The sequence below is a fragment of the Parasteatoda tepidariorum genome, unplaced genomic scaffold, assembly GCF_982258835.1.
Source record: "Parasteatoda tepidariorum strain Cologne lab strain unplaced genomic scaffold, Ptep-v5.0 scaffold_83, whole genome shotgun sequence".
Lineage (NCBI taxonomy): Eukaryota > Metazoa > Arthropoda > Arachnida > Araneae > Theridiidae > Parasteatoda > Parasteatoda tepidariorum.
In genome coordinates this window covers 50,654-74,886 of record NW_028257442.1, presented here as the reverse complement: position 1 = coordinate 74,886, position 24,233 = coordinate 50,654, and the positions used below count along the sequence as shown (strand labels likewise).

Genomic DNA, 24,233 nt, shown 5'->3' with positions numbered 1-24,233 from the left:
TGCTATTATTGCGCTTTTAATTCAAGAGTTAAAAACTAAGAGAAATATTTTTTTATCATTATTATAATGTAATTCTGCACACTATATTTTAGAAAGGTGGTCTATAATCTTATTAACCATCTTACAATTATTATTTTTGTGTAAATAACATTAATATACTATTATAAATAACAGTTAAAGATATCTGTTAAATGATTTAGAACTGAACACTCAACTTCATGCACAACGATATGCAAGTAAATATCGTATTTAATATATCCGCCCGCTTGGTAAGCGGAAATATTAAATTACGGTTGCGAACTCAAATAAGTTTGAGCAATATAATAATATGTAATGTTATATAATATAATAACAATATAAATATTTTTTCAAAAATTGATTACTTGGAAAAATTACTTCAGTTTACCAAAAGATCTATATATTTATAATAGTAATAGATAATAAGATTTGGATGTGGGAAGTGGAAGCACAAGCGTAAACAAACAGAAGTCCTTTTAGTACATATATGTTAAGTGAATAATTTTAACTTTAGTATAAAACTGTTTTCTGCCAAAAGCAGCGATTATTGCGAAGCAATCATCGTGGTTATTCTTGGAGTTCATTTACGTCGCACTAGAGCTGCACAATGGGCTATTGGCGACGGTCTGGGAAACATCCCTGAGGATGATCCGAAGACATGCCATCACAATTTTGATCCTCTGCAGAGGGGATGGCACCCACGCTTCGGTAGCCCGAAGACCTGCACGCTAAGTCGAGCACTGAACGGTAGAACAGTTCAACGAGGACCCATACCGCACACCCCCGGCCCCTAAACAGACTGATCTAAGTGGTCACCCACCCGCACACTGACCGCAGCCAGTGATGCTTGACTTTGGTAATATGCTGGGAACCGTGTCTTAACGATCAGTCCACTGCGGGGCATCATCGTGGTTATAGTGAATGAGTTAAAAGCAGTGGCATCTAAGGGTTCGACAAATTTTCGCACGCTATTTATGAAAAAAGGATAGAATTATTATACAGTCAAACCCCGCTATAGTGAACTTTCAAGGGACCGAAATTTCGGTTTACTGTAACCGGGACTTCACTATATCCGTTCCGCAAACAATTTCAACTAGTGGTTCCAAACTCCCCCCCCCCTTTTATTACAAATTATTTAAATAAATGACCAATGAAATGAAATACCAAAATGACTGAAATATAATCAAAGTAACAAAAATGTGTTAACTTTTATTTTTTATTACTCTTCGCCGAACAAAAAAAAAAAAAAAAAAAAAAAATTTAATCTTTAGCTGATGCGTAATTTTTAACATCAGATATGGAAACACTTCCAGACTCTCCGATATTTTTTCCTGAATTTATGTTATTCCGCTTTTTAAACCTGTTTAACCCTCCACTCGAGCACATAAAAGTAATCTCCCCAAATAGAATTCTCCGGCTTTGACTTGAAGCATTTGTCCGGATACCGGAAGATTGCGGCCTGTTTGAATGCTGAATCAATTCAATAATGAAGCAAACGAGAAAAATAAACTTATCGCTACATACCATGCTGTAGATGGTTTAAAAAATCGATATATGTATTTATTTCGAAGTAGAAATTTCAAAATTATTACAAAAAAATGAAGAAAATAAATCAGTTGTAGACAGAAAACAGTTCATAATATCCGACACCCTCTCTCTTCTTTTTTTGGTTCACCATATCCACAAAAAATAAAATACGTGTGCAGCAAGGCACGGGAGGGAAGATTTTGTTCACTTTATCCGGGAGTTCACTATAAACAGTGTTCACTATAACAGGATTTGACTGTATTTCTAAAAAACAACGACTTGTAATCGAAAAAAGGTATTTCTGTGAGTATATTCTTTGCTAATGTTCCTATTTTTATTCTAATTTTGAATTTATTTGTGTTAATATCTGAAATCGTACATCAGGGGTCAATGGAATGTACTGTGTTTGTTGCTGATTCATAATGTATTATGAATCGCAGCATTTTGCGTAAGCTGTATTGTCCACAACGCGACTAAAAATCAAAGGCGTCATTTCTGAAAAAGGGGAGAGTTTTTCATCCAAAATCGGCTTACATTTCCATGGAATAATAAAGCATTATTCAATCTGGATATTTGGTTTTAGGAAGTGCACTGTTTGAATATCACTTGAAATTCGAAATCACGAGGAACAACTCCCCCCCATTTCTTTTCTAGAGTGCTTCTGCCGGTCCCCTTAGAGGGAACGGGAGAATCCTTTCTGGCCCAAAGTCACAGGTGTGCCTCGCTCAAAGTTTCCCCCCTCCCTTTATAATCACAGGTTCGGAGTTGACGCTAATCCATCGCAATTGACACTATCTTTCTTTCCATAGGAGTTGATAGTCCTGATGCGTTTAGCTCTGATTGGCGCCATTTCGTCAATATTTATTATTTACAAAATGTTATGATTTTACAAAACAAGAATAAAATTCAGAATTTTTAAAGGCTGCTTTTTCTTTTGCGCGAGGTTATTTTTAAAAATTTATTTATTGTAATTCGTTTAAAAACTCATTTATTGTTTTCGTTAATATTTATTATTTACAAAATGTTATGATTTTACAAAACAAGAATAAAATTTAGAATTTTTAAAGGCTGCTTTTTCTTTTGCGCGAGGTTATTTTTAAAAATTTATTTATTGTAATTCGTTTAAAAACTTATTTATTGTTTTCGTTAATATTTATTATTTACAAAATGTTATGATTTTACAAAACAAGAATAAAATTCAGAATTTTTAAAGACTGCTTTCTTTTGCGCGAGGCTATTTTTAAAAATTTATTTATTGTAATTAAAATATCAGTATTGTAGAGTTATTTCGTAATATTTTTAATCCCCTTTGCTTACAGTATTTTATGAAACATAAAGTAAATTAAATATGAAATATCTTAAGACATTTTTTAGAGTGTGTTTATTATTAAAATTTTTTTATTGATTATTTACAGCAATATTAGTAAATTAGTGTGATTTAATGCAGCCACATGCTAGGAACTAAACAGGACGAGAAACAGCATTCTCTTTGTCATTAATTTTTTAATAATAATTTATTAGCATTTTAATTCTAAATAGGTTGTCCCATAATTGCGAGATCAATTTATTTTTTTTAGAATTCTTAACTAGGTAGAAAAATTACACATAGGTAGTATAGAAGTAACATTTTTAAAAAGAAAATTATTAAAGATTGACGCAATCTATTAATTACAGTAAATGTAGCATAAAAATATTTGAAAGCAATTCCTTTTTAACATATTTTAAAGGTGTTCGCTTTAGTTCCATACCATTTTTCACTTGAAATAATAAAATTGTATATTAATTATTTAATTCTGCTGTGATGAATCAGGATAATCTTTTATGAATCTCAATCATCTTCTCAAATATTTACCTTTTGACAAAAATTTCAAAACTAGCGAAGAGTGGTGTTCATGAAAAAAAATATTTTGAATGTTTCTAAAATATAGATAGAACAGTAGTGTTCATCAAGGCACTAACATTTCATAACAAATAAATCAGCTATGAAATAAAACTAAGGAAATTTAAATGCACACTACCGTGCAATAATAAATAAGACACTATCAGTTCTTCACTTTTTTTCTTTTTTTTTTTTGGAATTTCTCACAAAATACCTAGAAGATTATTTTATGAATTTCAAGAGTGTAATAAATTTTAAAAACTTCAGAGGTGGTCTAAGGGGCCGGCAATAAATTATGAGCGAAAACAAGTATTATAGCATCTTATTTCAGAAAATGTAACAATAAATTTATTAACTCAAAGGACACTTTGTTATTATTTGTAAGAAGTACATAAAATTTCGTAAGCTTATACTATGAAAATATGGACATTTTTATAGAATGAATGAATAAAAACTTTTATTTGCCATACGATTTTTTCCTAAAACAGGAAAAATACTCAATAAAATAAAAGTTTTAGGAGCAATTTTTCATTAACAAGCATGTTAAAATTAGACCAAGAAGAAACAAAACAAGGACAGTGTATGTTCTACATTTACATAGCTGTAAGAGGACCAATTATACTCGATCTTGAAAGAGTGAAAAATTCTTTTGATTGGATTGAGGTATTACCTATGATATAAGAAAACTTAAGTTTATATTCAATTCAATGCTCGATTTCCGATAGACAATTCTTTGTGTAGGGGAATTCATTTATATTATGCTGGATATAACCTATATACTATTCAATAAATATATACTATATACACTAAACAGCCTAGAGGAGAGAAAAAAATCGTAAAATTCGATAAATTTTTATTTTTTGGCACTTTGAAAATTCGATATTCGATATAATATCCATAGCAATTTATAATAAAAAATGTTTACAAGAATGCAACGGTAATTTAAAAAAAAGTTATGATACATTTAACAAAAGCAGGAATTAAAACTTTGGTTTTTCGAATGATACTGAATCTAATTTTATCGAAATATCATTACTTTATTAACAAAATTAGTTTATCTGAGACAACTCAATAAAATATTAGTACAGTAACATATTTGCAAGTTCCTCTAAAGTAGTGTAGTATTAAGTTTTAATAAATTCTGCCGAGTAGATTTTTCCTTATTATTTTAAGTCTTACTTTTTTATAAATTGATTACAAGAAATCAATTTCAATTTTAGAAGTAAGTGAAAATTCATCAATTTGTTCTAAAATGAATGTGTGAAACAGAACTATTTTATTTCTTCTCAACTTTAGACTGATTCTAGATCTTGGAGTTCTATAGTTATTAAGGCTTATGCCATTAAACTATTTTTAAAAGAAATTCAATAGAGACGTACGAAGAAAGACTTGGAAAGAGAGCTCATCTTATAATTGCCATACCATAAACCTTCGACACATATTAATCAGGCCTTACAATTTTTATTTCGTCGCACCTTCAGACTGATTCTAGATCTCGGAGTTCAACAGTTATAAAGGTTTATACCATTAAACTATATTTAAAAGATACTAAATTGAGACGCGCAAAATTCTTATGCGGCTTTCACACTTATGCACGAGCGTTAATTTATCAAGGGCTTAATACTGGTTGTTGTTGCTGTATTTAATTTACGTCGCACTAGAGCTGCACGATGGGCTATTGGCGACGGTCTGAGAGACACCCCTGAGGATCATCCAAAGACATGCCAGCACAATTTTGATCCTCTGCAGAGGGGATGGCACCCCCGCTTCGGTAGCCCGACGACCGCTTAATAATAATTAAAAAAAATATTTTATGATATCAGTATTTATTTATTTTTCTTTCAAAATACAGTTGAAAATAATTTAAAAAGAAAATTCATAAATACTCATCTTAAGAAAACTTTTTTTTAATGTTCAGTAAGGAAAATATTTACCAAGGAATTTATTAGGAAAGATACGCATCAAGTACTTTGAACTAATTTACTAATAAATAAGTAATTTAGAAATTATATTTTAAATTTCCGCAAGAAAATAAACAGTCTCTTTTTTTTTAACTTTACAAATAATCCATTCCTCCGGAAAGTAAATTAAAAAAAAAATATTTCATGATATCAGTATTTATTTATTTTTCATTTAATCGCATTCATTTAATCGAGAACTAAATCATTAAGCATTACGTTAGTTACCATTGATCGCAAGAAACGTACAGAAACTAGACAGTATAACTTATAAAAATTAATATGAATTTAAAATTTTCTGTGGACGTGTTTTTCTACTTTGAGTAAATTGGATTCATTCTCATTTTTATTTAATATATATATATATATATATATATATATATATATATATATATATATATATATATATATATATATATATATATATATATATATATATATATATATATATATAAGGCATAAGCCTTATTACGTATTTTTTAAATAAGTAATTTTTTTGTATTTATTATAATTGTTCGTTACTATTTTATTTGTAGTTAACAAATGTTTCAAAAATTCAGATTGATAAAAATTTTATTCTCGCAAATAAATATGTGTGTATATGCTACCACCTCAGAAAAAAAAATACATTCTTGACTTCTTTCACATTTTTTCTATTTCAATTAAATTTTAGTGACTTTTTTGTATTAATACTTTCAGAACACAAAAAAATACTGAATTACTGATATACTTTCCTTTAAAACGAAGTCCATAAAAAGATGATTTCAGTAATAACATGAACAATACCTAGTGCATAGCTTCATTTAAAATACTTCTAATATACTAGTATGCAACTTCTTTTGAGAGATGAGAGAATTGGCGAGTTTCTAGTCTTCAAGAATTGTAGCAGGATTCGAAGGTATTAAAATACGCCAATGCCAATCTCATTGTGTAACCCCTAAGCTTTCTCGAAGTTCTTCCTTTTGAATTCCTTTTTTGTATTCCTTTTGAATATTGAATTCAGTGTTTCCCAAACTTATGACTTTTGTGTACCCTTTCTAAATTTTTCGTAACGCTGTGTACCACTAATAAAAAAATGAATGCATTTTTTACTATAAAAAAATTGCACAAAAGTTAAAAATCACAACTGGCTATTGACACTACTAATTATTAACTGTTAACTTTGCCAATAGCCAATCGAAAAATACGTAATCATAAATTTTCATGGCTAGCTTTGTTTTTAAATAAAATTTTTTGAAATTTCCGTTTGTTGCAAGATATTTCGCATAAGAACGCGTACCCCCGCTGAACTGTTCTCGTACCCCTGGGGGTACGTGTACCACACTTTGGGAAACACTGACCTATATGAACAAGTGAAGAACCCGGTTCCTTGGCCACATACCAGTAATGAGAGGGGGGGGGGGATCCTCCACTTTTTTGACAGATGGCTTTTGATTTTGGACTGATTCTCTGAGTAGGTAAGGGCTGAGGACGAAGGTGTTGAATAACTACAGCCCTCCTTGGCCAAGCGATCCGCTTGCTCATTGCCAAATATGTCAACGTGGGATGGTATCTAGGGAAGATGAATGTCGTGGTACTTTGAAATAAGTTGAAGTTTAAGAAGGATGGAGATGCTTGATCTGTTTTGTTATTTTTTAATTCCTTCTATTAGTTCACACTGTCCCTATATTTTGTTCAAATTTTCAATCGTTAATATAATATTTTTTAATTCCTCCCTTCAAGTTCAAATACATTTTTTTGAACTTGTAATGGATATGGATAACAGTTGATGTTAATGCAGCTTTTTCTTTAAATATTAATTAATTCATTCATTAAATAGGGAACTGAAATGGAATTTTCTGATGAGTTAATCGTTAGTCATTGTTTTAAATTTTAACTATAAGCGATTCAGTTTTTCACACATTTTAAAAATATTATGAGTGATAATTTCTAGCTCTTTTTGAACATAGTAATGTACAGAAGTGTACAGGAGAGAGTAGCTTGAGAGTTGAAAATTTTAAATATCATGAGTCGAATTGAACAACAGCATTATGCCGCTGAATGTAGTTGGCCTTCATTTTGATGGAATAAACTGCTAAAAATTTGCTTAGCTCAATCTAATAAATTGCACAAAAATAAATAGGATAAATTTGAGTTCAATGAAAATCCGCATTTAAGTTCAACTTCTCGAATGGTTATTTTTATATTAGTTAAACTTTGAATTTTCATTTTGCTTTATAAATGTGATAATCTTGCTCACTACAAAACTCACTTATAAAACATTAAAAAAGAAATTTGTTTTAATCACACAATTAAACTTAATTTTTTTTTAAATATATAGTTTTAGAAAAAATATGAAGGCCATCTATCTTTTTCATGAAAAGTCAAAAAATTGGAAAGTCTGAAAATAAACATGTTGTCAAAGAGTATATATTTTTGTACGCCTACTTCTTTGGGAATGTTAGCTCCCTTAAGCGTTTTAGTGCGTAAAAATCCGATTATAAGAACAAAGGTTTTTTTAGGTATTGTTCCTTTATTTTTGAATCATCCGACCATAAGTTTTCCTTTTGTCGAACAATAAGAATTCACATGACAAAATATTGTCTTGATGTTCATGCACAAAAAGAACTCATTTTTTTTTTTTTTTTTTAGAACTTTAAAAGATTCTCGATCTCTATTCAGAACATAGAAATTTTATCTACTCAATGGTAATAAAAAGTACTCGAATATTTTTCCTCCGAGTTGAGCATCTCTTTGGTGAAAGAAGATGAATTTTGTTGTCAAGGGTTGCAGGAAAAAGGGATCTTCTCCGAATTTTATCCTCTTTCAATTTTTGACGCAAAGGTTGCACTCCTTTCATACATTTTATTTTATAACCGTCATTGAACAGCCGACCCAATTTTTTTGGGTTTACGGCAACTCATGTTCAGCTCGGTAGCTTGTTATTTTGAACCCAATCCAGAAGACAAGGGAACTACTGGATCAAGTATTGGGAGAAATTTGCCATCGTGGAAGATTTTTAGATGAAACTAAACCGCATTTGCGTTATATGGAGTGGAAGACAACGAGAAACTCCCACGGTTAGCCTGATGATCTCCATGATCCGTCTACCACTGAGGATATTTCGCGTCAGCACTGTGGTCGGTGCTAGTCGGATGCGGAATTCGTATGGAGCAGCCATCGCCGGGATTCGAACCCAGTTCACCTCATTGGAAGGCGAACCCTCAATCTCCTAAGCCATGGCTGCTCTGTGCACGATTTTGTAGTGTTGTTCGGTACAAATTTATGGATGCGTTTTTTCCCACCCCGTACGTTGTTAGGGCATTCTGCTAGTATTAAGAGGACTCCATACCGAGGGGAAAAAGTTTCCTCCCAAATTCTCTTTGTCTCTTCTTCCTAACTTAAAATTTAAAGTGTAGAAAAAGTGATTTCTGACGAAACTAGATTAAACCACGAAGTTTCAAATACTGAAAAGAAAATATTGTAATATACAAATAAAAATAATTTATGAGAAGATAACTTAGGATTACGCAACGGTGAAGTTCTCTTCGAATAATTTGTTCGTAATTTAATATTTTGAAGTGTTTTTTTCAGCAACAGAAACTCCATGACTTATTCTAGGTATGCCTGAACTTACTTTTTCATTCTTTCAAATCTTAAATTATCAGTGAAGAAGAAGGACAAACATTTTCTTCCACAGTATGGCGTCCAATTAAGTAAAATAATATAAATATTAAATCAAAATATTAGAAATACTTTTTCACGACATACAGTCCCTGGACTATAAGATTCAATGTAAAATTATAATTATCAGGTGATACTGTACAGCTGTATTGTTTTAACCTGGATGAAACCGGTTTGCACTTGTTTATGCTCCTGTATCAATTTTTTATCATTGTTATGCAGTACGTTGAAAATAAATACAAATAGGAAGTATATTAAAAACTCTCCCGCATACAAACCCATTATATGTATGTTTAAATATAAAAATAATGCCTATAAACTTGTGCAAAACATGTCATTATTAAAAAATTACAGTGCGTCTCATAATTTGATCCAATTATTATAATATAATGATTGATATCATAAATATTCTATATTTGTATAATATATCGTCAAATTTATAGTATAGATCGTCTCATTTAACTCATTTAATACGCGAATGTAAACAAGTGCAAACCGGTTTCAGTCGCGTAAAAAACAATGAAGCTGTATAGAGTATCACATCTGATAATTAAGATTTTACATAGAATCTTATAATGCGTCTAATAAATTGGCCAGAGACTTTGATGTTAATTATTGAATCGCGATATTAAAACTCATATTTATCGGTCATGAGGATCCACGATCGTTGTCCTGCTTAATTTTCTTTTCTTTTTTTTTTTACGTGGGGAAAGAGCAGCTGAGTTAAGTGGGTCTGAGATGTGACCAAGACTATGTGAAGAAAATCGATCGTAGATACAGAGTAGAGTAGTCGTGTGATTTTTAGTCGCGTGATTGTATTTTCATCCACAAAGAGAGAGAGAGAGAGAGAGACATGAGTTTCTTTCTATATTAAAGGGGAGTCCCAATTTGTGAGATTCTTAATCTTATGGGGGGGGGGGCGCACCTGTGGAATCACCCTAGAGAACGGCAACACGTGGAGCACTCGTATGAAAAATATTCCACGTCTATTCTAACGTCCGTTGTTATTTTCAGAAGTGTTGTTGGGAGGGAGATTTGTGGGGTGAAGAGGGGGTCATTAAAGACCATCCTCTTATCTTCATGGAGGAGGGGTGATCCCTTTGTGTTTCACAAAGAATCATGAATGCAGTGTTTTTTTTCTTCAATAAATTACAAAAAGTTGCGCTGAAGGATCAAAGCAAAAAAATAAATAAATAAATAATATTATTTTTATTCTACATGTGTGGTATTTCACAGAAAGAGAACTCTTATTGAATACAGAAAAAGTGCAAATGTTCCATTTACAAAATTCGAAGAATCAGAGACGCCATAAGAATCAAAACTAGTGCTAATAATTTCAGCATTTTTTTAACTACATTTTGAACTTTAAAGAATTTAAATAATTTCTCTTCAAATAAATAAATTTTTTAAAAAAATAATAAAAAAAAAATCCTAACATGACATCCAACTAAAATTTGATTAAAATGCGCTCATCATCGTTTGTATTATTTTAGTTATTATTTAAAGTTTTACATACGGGATAAATAAAATATTGGATGCCGTGGCGCTTAATAATTTAGAATTTTTTTAAAACTTTTATCGGACTGGAGAAGTCTTAATAACTTCGCTTAAAATAAAACGAAAGGAATAAAAAAGAATTTCGTTAAAAAAAATACCATTATTCTATCATATTTAAATTCTTATCATGCACTTAACATTTCTACTCGAAAGATTTGCAGTGGGCTCGATCTTAGCTTGCAAAAAAAAGAAAGAAAAAAAAGGTCTCTTAATTAAAAATAAATATAAAAAAAATTCTACAATTTATCTAAAACATTTTCTATGAAAACTTTTTACGTAATAAAAATAATTTTAATTAATGAAGAATTTTAGGAAAAATATTAATAAAAGGAAAAGTGACAATTTTCGAGTAATCGTACTCAACAGGCATCATCTGAAGATCTGTGGGAATTAATAGCCCTAGTCATCTAGCCATTAGACGCTTAAAAACACTACATCTTTAAATCATTGCTATTATTTTTAATCATTAAATTAAAGTGTAATAAATATAAAAAATTTATTTACCAGATTATCTATAATAAAAAACATTATATGATTTTCGATTAAATTTAATGTTTTAAAGCGTTAACATTCTAAAGAGAAAAATCAGCTATAAAATTTACATCATAAAAAAATAGAATGTAATTTATTTTATTTGCTTTTACAATTTTACTTTTTTATTTATGATAAGAAATAGGGTAATACTTAATGCAAGTAATAGAAATCAAATTGGCAAGAATCAGGCTGTAGCAATCATTTTCAAACAAAATAGCTATGCGAATTTCAAAGGAATAAAAAATATCTATGAAAAAATAAATGACAAATCAAAATAGTTAATCTTTCTCTGATTTTGTTGTTCATGATGTATGAAAAAAAGCCGTGATGGCTCAGGGGAACGAGCGTTCGCCTTCCAATGAGGTAAACCGGGTTCGAATCCCAGCGAAGACTGACCGATACGAATTCCGAATCAGGCTTGCACCGACAACAGTGCTGATGTGAAACATCCTCAGCGGTAGACGGATCATGGGTTAGAGTCCCTTTGCCATCAGGTTAACCGTGGCAGGTTTCCGTGGTTTTCGTTTTCAAGTAACGAAAATGCGGTCTTTGTGCATAAACATCAAGACGATATTTTGTCCTGTGACTTCTTATTGTTCGACAAAACGACAACTTATGGTCGGGGAACTCAAAAATAAAGGAGCAATACCTAAAAAAACCTTTGTTCTTATAATCGGATTTTTACGCGCTAAAATACATAAGGGAGCTAACATTCAAAAAGCAATAGGCGTACAAAAATATATATATACTTTGTCAACATGCTTTTTTTCAGATTTCCCAATTTTTTGACTTTTCAAGAAAGGGATAGATGGCCTTCATATTTTTTTTTCTAAAACAGTTTATTTAAAAAAATTAAGTTTAATTTTATGACTAAAGCAAATTTCTTTTTAAATGTTTTGCAAATGAGGTTATATAGCGCGCGAGATTATCTTATTTATAAATCAAAATGAAAATTCAATGAAAAAACAAATGAAGCAAGTACAAAAATATCTATTCGAGAAGTTGAACTGAAATTTGAAATAATAAGTTAAACGTAAATTTTTTATTGATCATTGTGCGATTTTCTTAAATATATAAAACGTCAAAGCTTATTTTATTACAGAAGAGTTAGAGAGACTAATTTAAATTTAAAAAATAGTTGTTATAAAACATAGATTTTTATTAGTACTTATTCTAAAGTATTGCACACCCTGAAAAAAAAATTTAAAACCTAATTATACATTTATTATGAGGGTAAATAAATTGAGTGTTCTGTATCAAAGGAATATTGCAGATGGCAGGAAAGTCGAAAAATGCTGATGTTTCGCAAACAACTTCTACTACACCCATACATCACACCAATGGTCTACAAGTAGCGAATTGGGATACTTTTATAAGAATCTACTGAAAATCGAATTTGGGCTTCCTGCTACTCTTTGGGCTACTCACTATTCTTCGAACGCTGCAAATCTTAAAAATGCGCTTTCTTTTTTTTTTTTTTTCTTCTTACAGAAATATGTATATTTATTTTAATTTTTTTCCCTTCTCATTATAAAACGATTCTGAAAGTCAACAATTACTTTATCTTTCTTATTTCTTTATCTTTTTTTTTTTTTGTTGTTGAAAATGCATCGGCTTTATTTTGAATTCTTGGTTTGTTCTGCTGCGCGGAGTCTAGAAACTTTCCACATCTATGTTTCAAGTCGAAGACTCGTGAAATCGCATATGTGTGGGATAAGTGAGATGGGAAGAAATCTTGACCATTATTAATCGTTTAGCTTCTGGAAAACTCGCGTGACCTTTACTCTGAGTTAAAACGAAATATTGAATTTGACGACACTTTTAATGCAATGCATTGAAATTTAACTTTTTTTTTTATTTAGTAGAAAGATGTATAATTTTTTGTCCTGCAAAATGTTCGTATCCACTACTTTTGGAGCTTCCATTCGCTATTTTTTAATCTTAAATTCTGGCAACACTGCATCACACCCGCTTATAAGGCGGACCCATTCATTCATCTATCCACAAATCGTCTTCTTTTTGACCAAAAGCAGGGAGCGATCCATCTCCAATTCAAGAGGTAAAATTTATTATGGAAACATTGAAGACTTTGTGACCAGATAGATTTAATATGCACCAGTCACCATTTACCACACGGCTTTCACAAGCCTGAGTCCAGAGCGCTACCAAAAAGGCTATCTCGGCTCACAAAAAAAAATAGTTCAGTTTACTTCATAAATTTAATTTTTAAGACTGCTTAATCTTAAGACTTAATTACTAATTAATTGACAGTTTAATTAATTTAAAGATTGTTTTTAGCACCTAGAAATACTGAAACTTAGTATACACCTATATTGCCCAAAAACAGTCAAAATGACTAGACTGGGAAAGAATAACTAATGTGTAAAGAAATTTGTTTAAAATTGTTTAATATTTTTCTATTTTATTTACAGTTATGTAACAAGTTACTAGTAAACTATAAAAAAAATTATATGTTGAGTAAAAAGTCACAAAATTCTAACAAATTGTGTCGTTATATAAATGATTGAAATTAAAAAGTAATCTAAATGACTTCTTTGGTCAATCCTAATGTTAATTTAATTGCAAAGTTTTATCTATTATAAAGAATCAGATTTTAAAAATTCTCTTCACATAAATAAGTGAATTAGGAATAAATTGGGTGAGGAATGATGCAATGATCGAAGGCATAATAGTTCTCCCTTACTGTTGCTCCCATTTTTGTAAACTCTTAATTGTTTGATTTATGAAAGTGGAAATAAGTTAAAAAGTAGTTTCCTGCCGGCACTTAATAATTAATTGTTGATTTGGTATTTACTCTAAAATAATCTTTATTTACGTTGCACTAGAACTGCACAATGGGCTATTGGCGACTGCCTGGGATTTGAAATCATCACGTGATTTCCGACCCATTGGCAACTTGGTGCGTAACATAGATGGAAAACTGAACGTTTTATGATAGTTCGAAAATAGAGCAAAAATTGTAAACGTAGCATAAACATAAATAGGTTTAAAGGGTCGTTAAAATATTGCGTACGCTATATTTATATATTTTTATGGGAGGAGGTGTGATTGGTTGATAATTTGGAACAGGTAGCTCAATGTAACAGAACCCCTCCAGCTCAGCTACGAATAATATACTAAGTAATAATAATATACTATACTTGAAATACTAAGTTTTTTTTCTTCGTATAAGTTTTTTTTAAGAATCAAACAAAAGAATGGGAGGGAATAGCTGAACCTCCTGTTTATAACATGTTTAAACTTCTTTTATTCTCAACCGCAACTCGTTAGCAGTGAAGCAAAACAAATTCGATGTAAAAAAAAAAAAAAAAAAAAAGTCATTTAAGGTTTAAAAATGTGGTTAAATTGATAAAACTGTGATAATATAAGTATGACAGTTAACAAAAATTATGAACGTTCATTTTACGAATGAAAAATTATAAAACGAAATAAACAGTTTTGCTTATTCGCAACGATCAGAGTACTCGTTGTCAGTGAAACACAACAAAATCGATATAAAGAAATCATTCATGGCTTAAAATGTGGCTAAATTAATAAAACTGTGATAATATAAGTATGAAAATTAAAAAATTTGAACGTTCATTTTACGAATGAAAAACTATAGAACTAAATAAACTCTCGAAATTTTGACGAAAAGTGTGAAGCATCAAAATGATAGGCAAAAATAAGAGACTCTGGAATGGGAATCCAAATCTTGCAGAGGGTTGAATATAAATCCAATCAACACTCTTCTGAATATGGAAACATCTGATACTCCTCTGGTTCAGAGTTGAAGGCATTCAATCTCCCTCCAGGTAATGGAAAGGCCATGTTCTTCCAAATGTTCGAGAGTTGTATTTGGTGGGGTGTGACGGGCCACAACAACCGCTCAATCTTTACCCCCACTCCACTTAAAGCATCAGAAAGCGGGGGTTTCAAAATAACGATACTTTTCGAATGGTTTTTTTACCTTCTATTTCTCCCTTTTTCTTTTATTTCTCCTCCAAGTTTCCGAAGTCAGAATGGCAACTTAAAAATGAAAAAGAGCAATTTTTTTTTTCGTTAAAGAATTTCTCCCTAATCTCAAATATGGGCCGTTTAAATACTACGTAATCATATTTTTGGCAATAATTGACTTTCCAGTCGAAATATTAGCGAAAATAAGCAGATCAGAAATACTACCCATGCTAATTTTTTGCTTTGACGCTTGAATTTTACTGTAGAATTCTAATTTTATGGTTGATTTCAAATAAAATAAGTATCATAGTATAAAACAAAATACTTTTAATGTTTTAGATAAAATTTTCTTTAGATTTCGTTTGAGTTTTTCATTTGAGTTTAAGACTCTCTGAAACACCTTGAACATTCGAATAATTTTTTTTATTTTTTTGATATTCTAAACTTGAAATTTTTATTATTTCTTTTTTATAACATACGAAATATTCGACTTCTTTAAAATTCGAGTTCTCATCCGATTTCACTGAAATTTTGTATTTTGCCATGTAAAATTACAATCTTTAAAATGACGTAAAAAAATTTTATACCTTACTATTCAAAATTTTTTTCAACTATTTTTAAATAAAATAGTAATTAAAAAAAATAACAGTTTAATAAAATTTATTTTTTGCGTGGAATTATCTTTGTATAAAAGAATTTTACAATTGCGTGGAAAAAAATTTCAATGCGATTAAAAAATTTTCAAGATATGGTTAAATACGCAAAAAATAAAGTTAACATTAAGGGGTCCAAACTTTGGCGAGTTCTCCTGATCAAACTATGGGATCCATATTTACCAGATTGTGGCTACCCCCCCCCCTATATTTCGGGGTTTAGAAATCCGGATCCGCTGGAAAAAAAGTATGTTCTTTCAAAGAAAGTACGTTTTTGCTTGTACGTTGTTTTAATTTGTACGTTGTGCTTTCGTTACTTAAAATATCGTCTGACCAATTAACCCCTTAAGTTGTACGCTCGAGTTAATTCGAGTACGCTAAACAAGCCAAACTGAGATAATTGAGAATTGAAAATAATGTGTAACTTAAGAAGGAAAAATCGTTTTATTGATATTTATCATTTACATAGGACTGTAAGCTATAACACTTACTTATTCAAGAATAAAATATAGCCATTTTCCATGGAACAAAAGTGCAGTATATCAAAATTGTCCGCCAAAAGAAAAGTTGAACCAGGAGGAAAGTGTATAAAGTGTGCTTTTTTTTACATTAAAAAAATTTTTTTTGACCGGTTTGTGCGTTAAGGGGTTAATTAACATATTTGAGGTTACTCCCTGGAACTATTGAGTTTGAGAGCTAGAACGTGAAGATCCGATCACTGGATCAAAAGTTATTCAGGGCGGTTCGTTTGTTCTTTCTTTTTTTTATTATTATTCTTTTTTTGGAGCACTGTACACATAACTGTATTTTAAAAATTATATACAATTCCTCTGATCGAATTTTATTAATTTAAAAGTGCACATTTTTTTCCTCCAATTTTCAAAGTATGTAAGTGTTTTATTTTTTTATTTTCTTGTCCTCTCTTGAAATCATGTTATGCGTTCTACGATCTGGTAATGTGTTTTGGGTGGTTTTCAGATTGAGCGATGATGTACAACAGTTGCTATGGTTACAGAAATTGCTCAAACCGTCGGGAACATCAAGTCAGATTGCTGTATACAGCAGCTCGTGAGAAACAGCAGACGCTTATCAGTTGGAATATTACATGCATTCCTTTTTTTTTTTAATCTTGTTCTAAGACATGCGTGATTTATACATTGGATAAAGAATGAAGACGACATTTCTGCTATTATTTAGAATTACTATTACACTGAATGGCAACGGAGGAACTATTGTTGATATGTAATATCTTCTTATTTACTTTTACCGGAATTGTCTGGTGAGAGGTATTATTTATGGTGATACTGCTTTAGAAAATTGCTTCACACAACTTTTGTTTATCCTTTCTATAATATTGCTTTGAATTTGGCGGATTGTCAATGTTAAGAAACAAAAACTACATTAATAACTTTAAGATTCAAGTTTTTAAATTTGTCTCATATTTAAAGTAGGAAAAAAAAGAGCCGTGGTGACTCAGGGGATAGAGTGTCCGCCTTCCAATTCGAACCCCGGGTTCGAATCCCAGCAATGGCAGCTCGATAAGAATTCCGCAACCAGTTCGCATTAAACAAATTGCTGACTTAAAATATCCTCAACGGTAGACGGATTATAGGTTAGATTCCCCTCGCCGTCGAGCTAACAGTGGGAGGTTTTCGTGGTTTTCCTGTCTATGCAACGCAAATGCGGGTTAGTTTCGTCAAAAAGTCCTCCGGGAAGGTAGATTTCTTATAAAATTAATTATTTTAACAATTTAACCGCAAAAAATTAATCCATAAATTATTTATTAATTTACTTTTTTTTTACTTATATACTTGTAACAGTTACTTATCGTCCTTTCTTAATGTTGCTTTCTACTACAATTATAAGTTTATTTCTACTATTATTCTATAATAAACCCGGCTCGCACCGAACAGAGCTGACGTAAAATATCGTCAGTGGTAGACGGATTACGGGTTAGAGTCTCCTTGCCGTCAGCCACTGCGGCTCAAGAAGTCCATAACGAAGGCAAAATTTCTCCCAATACTTAATCCAGGAGTTCCCTTGTCTTCTGGATTGGGTTCAATATGACAAGGCTACGGAGTTCATGAGTAATCGTAAACCTAAATTGGGTCTGCTGCTCAGCAGCGGTAACTGAGTTAAATAAAAGAAATAGAAAAATTAATTTTATTATTTTTATTTTAGACGAAAACAATAAAAGCACAACATTTTCATTAGACGTGTGGGGAATTTTCGATGGTGATATAATTTTTTAGCTGGAGTGATGCATCCTATTTTTTTCTATTTTACGCGTAAAAGTATAAACTTTTAAATTCCGTATCATTAGTTTCTTTTCTTAATTCTGCGTCTGTTGTTTCGTTTTACGTCGAAATGAGTACTAAATTTCGATTGACAATGAAATAACGACACATTTTACCTACAGTATTTAAGAAACTCTTGTAGCACGGTATTTGAAACACGTTTAGTTTGACTGGTGTTGCCATTAGCAAGATATGTATATAATAAAGGCTCCAGCTACTTTACATACTGATATGCTTGAAAATGATTCAACTCCTCAATACTGTTAGTTAATATTTTGTTTTAAAAGTCATTTTCAAGCCAGATATAAAACCTTAACCAAAGAATATACATAGGGGAAGAAGGCTAGTTTCCTTAGGCATAATGTAAACCAGTCCTTCAAGGGTTGGTGTGGTTCCTATGCATGAAGGACAAAACTCTTCAGCGCTTAAAGTAGGTTGGCTTTTTCCAAACTCTTATTTATGAAAGTGCAAAGATTATCATATATCAAACGATTCCATTATTCTATATAACTTGAACATTTTTCAAACATGGCAATGCTATAGTTTTCATTTGTTAACCAATTAGTGTTATTCCTCCTATAGTTAAAACACTTGTGGTAAATTATCATTCACCTACAAATCTGATACCGAATCTGATCTGATCTGATACCGATTTGATCTGATCAACCGAATACCTTTAACTGATGCGTACAAATTATTCTTATTTTTTAAACACATTTTTTTAAAACATTTTTTAAACACTGTTTTAAAAACATTTTTCAAACTGTTTTTTAAACACTTTTTTTAAAACATTTTTTAAACTTATTTTTTAAACACATTTGGTAAAACATTTTTTAAACTTATTTTTTAAATACATTTTGTAAAACATTTTTTAAACTTATTTTTTAAACACCGTTTTTAAAATATTTTTTACACTTATTTTTTAAACACTTTTTTTTAAAACATTTTTTAAACTTATTTTGTAAACACTTTTTTTTAAAACATTTTTTAAACTTATTTTGTAAACACTTTTTTTAAAACATTTTTTAAACTTATTTTTTAAACACTTTTTTTTAAAACATTTTTTAGACTTATTTTTTGAACACAAAAAAAGACCGTTTCAATTCTCTCTCTGGTGTGGTCAAAAGGATGTATAAAATTGCTTTTCATATTTCAAATAACAATGTTACTATCAGAAATTAATAAAATCTAAATCAATCCTGAAAGTTGATTTAACCGTTTCCGTTACCAATTTCTTTGAAGAAGAAAAATGCTAAAAATCAACCTATTTTTTTTTTTGATTTCATTAACCCTTTAATGGGCCCTTTATTTCTAGTAAAGGTAAATTAAAGTATTTTTGGAATTGAAATTGTTTTAAGAACAGTAATTGATATAAGAAAAAAAAAACTCATTTAGTTTAGAAAAATCAGATTTTTTTGGTCTTAAATATATTTGACATGACCTATCAGGAACTTACTGACTTTTATTTTTCTTTATTTATAAAATGAATTCTTTAAATGCTACAAACTTCAAAAGGAATTATGTATTTTATAACTTTTATACGTTTTTTAAAAGTGACAAATGGTTACCAATTTTATTCAAACTCACTTCAAGAAAGCTGAAGTTATTGAAAAATGGAAACCTAAATTAAAAGTGGTAAAACGTGGTGGTAAGTATACTTACCACGGACTTCAAAAGGGTTAATAAATACAAGGAACTAAGGCAAAAACATAATACTCATGAAATTTTAATTTTTTTATGTGTCAAAACTATTTAATTTACCAACAGTCCCGTATTATCTCGGGCAAATGAAAAAAGTTAAATATTAGTCGTCGTACATCGTCACATTTGCATAATCTGAAAAATCACCTGCATTACTTTCGATCGTCATTTTTTTACTCTTTTTTCTGTGTAAATTCAGCAACCATCGTACATCAAAACAGATTTGCTGTCCCACAAACAGCAAAACTTTCATTCACACCAGATTATAATTACTTTTTGCTTTGCTTCCGGCCGAGTGAAAACGTGACGAATTCTGTTATGCCCGAGTTTACTCGGGATGTTAAATATTTGCAATGTATACACACCAGATTTAACTCGGGATGATAAATATTTGCAGTGTATACACACCAGATTTAACTCGGGATAATAAATATTTGCAATGTATACACACCAGATTTAACTCGGGATAATAAATATTTGCAATGTATACACACCAGATTTAACTCGGGATGATAAATATTTGCAATGTATACACACCAGATTTAACTCGGGATGATAAATATTTGCAATGTATACACACCAGATTTAACTCGGGATGATAAATATTTGCAATGTATACACACCAGATTTAACTCGGGATGATAAATATTTGCAATGTATACACACCAGATTTAACTCGGGATAATAAATATTTGCAATGTATACACACCAGATTTAACTCGGGATAATAAATATTTGCAATGTATACACACCAGATTTAACTCGGGATAATAAATATTTGCAATGTATACACACCAGATTTAACTCGGGATAATAAATATTTGCAATGTATACACACCAGATTTAACTCGGGATAATAAATATTTGCAATGTATACACACCAGATTTAACTCGGGATAATAAATATTTGCAATGTATACACACCAGATTTAACTCGGGATAATAAATATTTGCAATGTATACACACCAGATTTAACTCGGGATAATAAATATTTGCAATGTATACACACCAGATTTAACTCGGTATAATCAGGAAAGCGGTGAAGAATCACAAGATAAATAACATTTAACGATTTCAAGGTTTAAAAAAAGAAAGCCGTCAGTTTAATGAATGAGGATATTACCTCAAGTATTCTAATATCTATTAAACATAATATTTTTAATCAATGTAATATTTTATGATAAAGAAACATATAAACATTAAAATGTATTTTTTCGTGCTTTAACAGATGCAACAGACTCTTTCAAAATCAATTGCTTCCGCGGTTTCACTTTCGATAGAAATTATTGCTAAAGAACTCACTTGTGTCTTTATAGATCTTAATTAGGTTTTCATAGCTTTTATTTTGCTTAAAGAACGTGCAATACATGTAGTGAGATTGTTAACATAATACATGAATTATCTAAAAGTTTAGAAAAATACCTTTCAACTTGTTGCAGTCGAGTACTATACTGTAGAACAGTTCAACGAGGAAAGATTAAGCACACCCTCGGTCCCTCCACGGGCTGATCAAAGCTGCCAGAAATGCAAGATTTCGGTGACCTACTGGGAACCGTGTCTTACAATCATTACCACTGTGGGACAAATAAAACATGCAGAGATGAACTTGCCCACCGGGACGTAACCAGTTAACTTGCGATCGATCCTTTGAAAAAAAAACGCAATGAATTGTAATAAAGTATTAAAAAAATTTAAGTATTGTAAATGCTTTGAAATAACTTACAATCTAACAAATAATCTGGCATTTTAAAATTTCATTTTTCTTATTTATTATTTATTTAAATACATTTTTATTCTTATAAACACCACACGACATCTTCTGGAAGTTGGGTCCACTGATCTCCAGACGGTATGCTACTTCCTCCGTGGTACCGATAACAGATAGTGGATTCTTCAAGTAATGATTAAATTATAGTAGAATTCAGTAAGGAACAAGTGATAACAAGTTCGAAAACCGATAAAAGAGAGTGGATTTAAGTGATGATCAAAATGCTAAAAATCAACCTATTTTTTTTTTTTATTTCATTAACCCTTTAATGGGCCCTTTATTTCTAGTAAAGGTAAATTAAAGTATTTTTGGAATTGAAATTGTTTTAAGAACAGTAATTGATATAAGAAAAAAAAAACTCATTTAGTTTAGAAAAATCAGATTTTTTTGGTCTTAAATATATTTGGCATGACCTATCAGGAACTTACTGACTTTTATTTTTCTTTATTTATAAAATGAATTCTTTAAATGCTACAAACTTCAAAAGGAATTATGTATTTTATAACTTTTATACGTTTTTTAAAAGTGACAAATGGTTACCAATTTTATTCAAACTCACTTCAAGAAAGCTGAAGTTATTGAAAAATGGAAACCTAAATTAAAAGTGGTAAAACGTGGTGGTAAGTATACTTACCACGGACTTCAAAAGGGTTAATAAATACAAGGAACTAAGGCAAAAACATAATACTCATGAAATTTTAATTTTTTTATGTGTCAAAACTATTTAATTTACCAACAGTCCCGTATTATCTCGGGCAAATGAAAAAAGTTAAATATTAGTCGTCGTACATCGTCACATTTGCATAATCTGAAAAATCACCTGCATTACTTTCGATCGTTATTTTTTTACTCTTTTTTCTGTGTAAATTCAGCAACCATCGTACATCAAAACAGATTTGCTGTCCCACAAACAGCAAAACTTTCATTCACACCAGATTATAATTACTTTTTGCTTTGCTTCCGGCCGAGTGAAAACGTGACGAATTCTGTTATGCCCGAGTTTACTCGGGATGATAAATATTTGCAATGTATACACACCAGATTTAACTCGGGATGATAAATATTTGCAGTGTATACACACCAGATTTAACTCGGGATAATAAATATTTGCAATGTATACACACCAGATTTAACTCGGGATAATAAATATTTGCAATGTATACACACCAGATTTAACTCTGGATGATAAATATTTGCAATGTATACACACCAGATTTAACTCTGGATGATAAATATTTGCAGTGTATACACACCAGATTTAACTCGGGATGATAAATATTTGCAATGTATACACACCAGATTTAACTCGGGATGATAAATATTTGCAATGTATACACACCAGATTTAACTCGGGATGATAAATATTTGCAATGTATACACACCAGATTTAACTCGGGATAATAAATATTTGCAATGTATACACACCAGATTTAACTCGGGATAATAAATATTTGCAATGTATACACACCAGATTTAACTCGGGATAATAAATATTTGCAATGTATACACACCAGATTTAACTCGGGATAATAAATATTTGCAATATATACACACCAGATTTAACTCGGGATAATAAATATTTGCAATGTATACACACCAGATTTAACTCGGGATAATAAATATTTGCAATGTATACACACCAGATTTAACTCGGTATAATCAGGAAAGCGGTGAAGAATCACAAGATAAATAACATTTAACGATTTCAAGGTTTAAAAAAAGAAAGCCGTCAGTTTAATGAATGAGGATATTACCTCAAGTATTCTAATATCTATTAAACATAATATTTTTAATCAATGTAATATTTTATGATAAAGAAACATATAAACATTAAAATGTATTTTTTCGTGCTTTAACAGATGCAACAGACTCTTTCAATATCAATTGCTTCCGCGGTTTCACTTTCGATAGAAATTATTGCTAAAGAACTCACTTGTGTCTTTATAGATCTTAATTAGGTTTTCATAGCTTTTATTTTGCTTAAAGAACGTGCAATACATGTAGTGAGATTGTTAACATAATACATGAATTATCTAAAAGTTTAGAAAAATACCTTTCAACTTGTTGCAGTCGAGTACTATACTGTAGAACAGTTCAACGAGGAAAGATTAAGCACACCCTCGGTCCCTCCACGGGCTGATCAAAGCTGCCAGAAATGCAAGATTTCAGTGACCTACTGGGAACCGTGTCTTACAATCATTACCACTGTGGGACAAATAAAACATGCAGAGATGAACTCGCCCACCGGGACGTAACCAGTTAACTTGCGATCGATCCTTTGAAAAAAAAACGCAATGAATTGTAATAAAGTATTAAAAAAATTTAAGTATTGTAAATGCTTTGAAATAACTTACAATCTAACAAATAATCTGGCATTTTAAAATTTCATTTTTCGTATTTATTATTTATTTAAATACATTTTTATTCTTATAAACACCACACGACATCTTCTGGAAGTTGGGTCCACTGATCTCCAGACGGTATGCTACTTCCTCCGTGGTACCGATAACAGATAGTGGATTCTTCAAGTAATGATTAAATTATAGTAGAATTCAGTAAGGAACAAGTGATAACAAGTTCGAAAAACCGTTAAAAGAGAGTGGATTTAAGTGATGATCAAAATGCTAAAAATCAACCTATTTTTTTTTTTATTTCATTAACCCTTTAATGGGCCCTTTATTTCTAGTAAAGGTAAATTAAAGTATTTTTGGAATTGAAAT

At 30.5% G+C, this 24,233-nt stretch overlaps 1 long non-coding RNA gene across 1 annotated transcript in view; it reads right to left on the bottom strand.

Moving 5' to 3' along the window:
- The window catches only part of LOC147800799 (uncharacterized), a 39,974-nt gene that overhangs the window by 11,792 nt on the left and 3,949 nt on the right, over positions 1-24,233 (bottom strand). The window contains exons 3-4 of the long non-coding RNA XR_015431181.1: positions 23,567-23,789; positions 21,168-21,390 (exon numbers count right to left, since the gene is read on the bottom strand). This is a non-coding gene — a long non-coding RNA (uncharacterized LOC147800799). The remainder of the gene's footprint in view (positions 1-21,167; positions 21,391-23,566; positions 23,790-24,233) is intronic.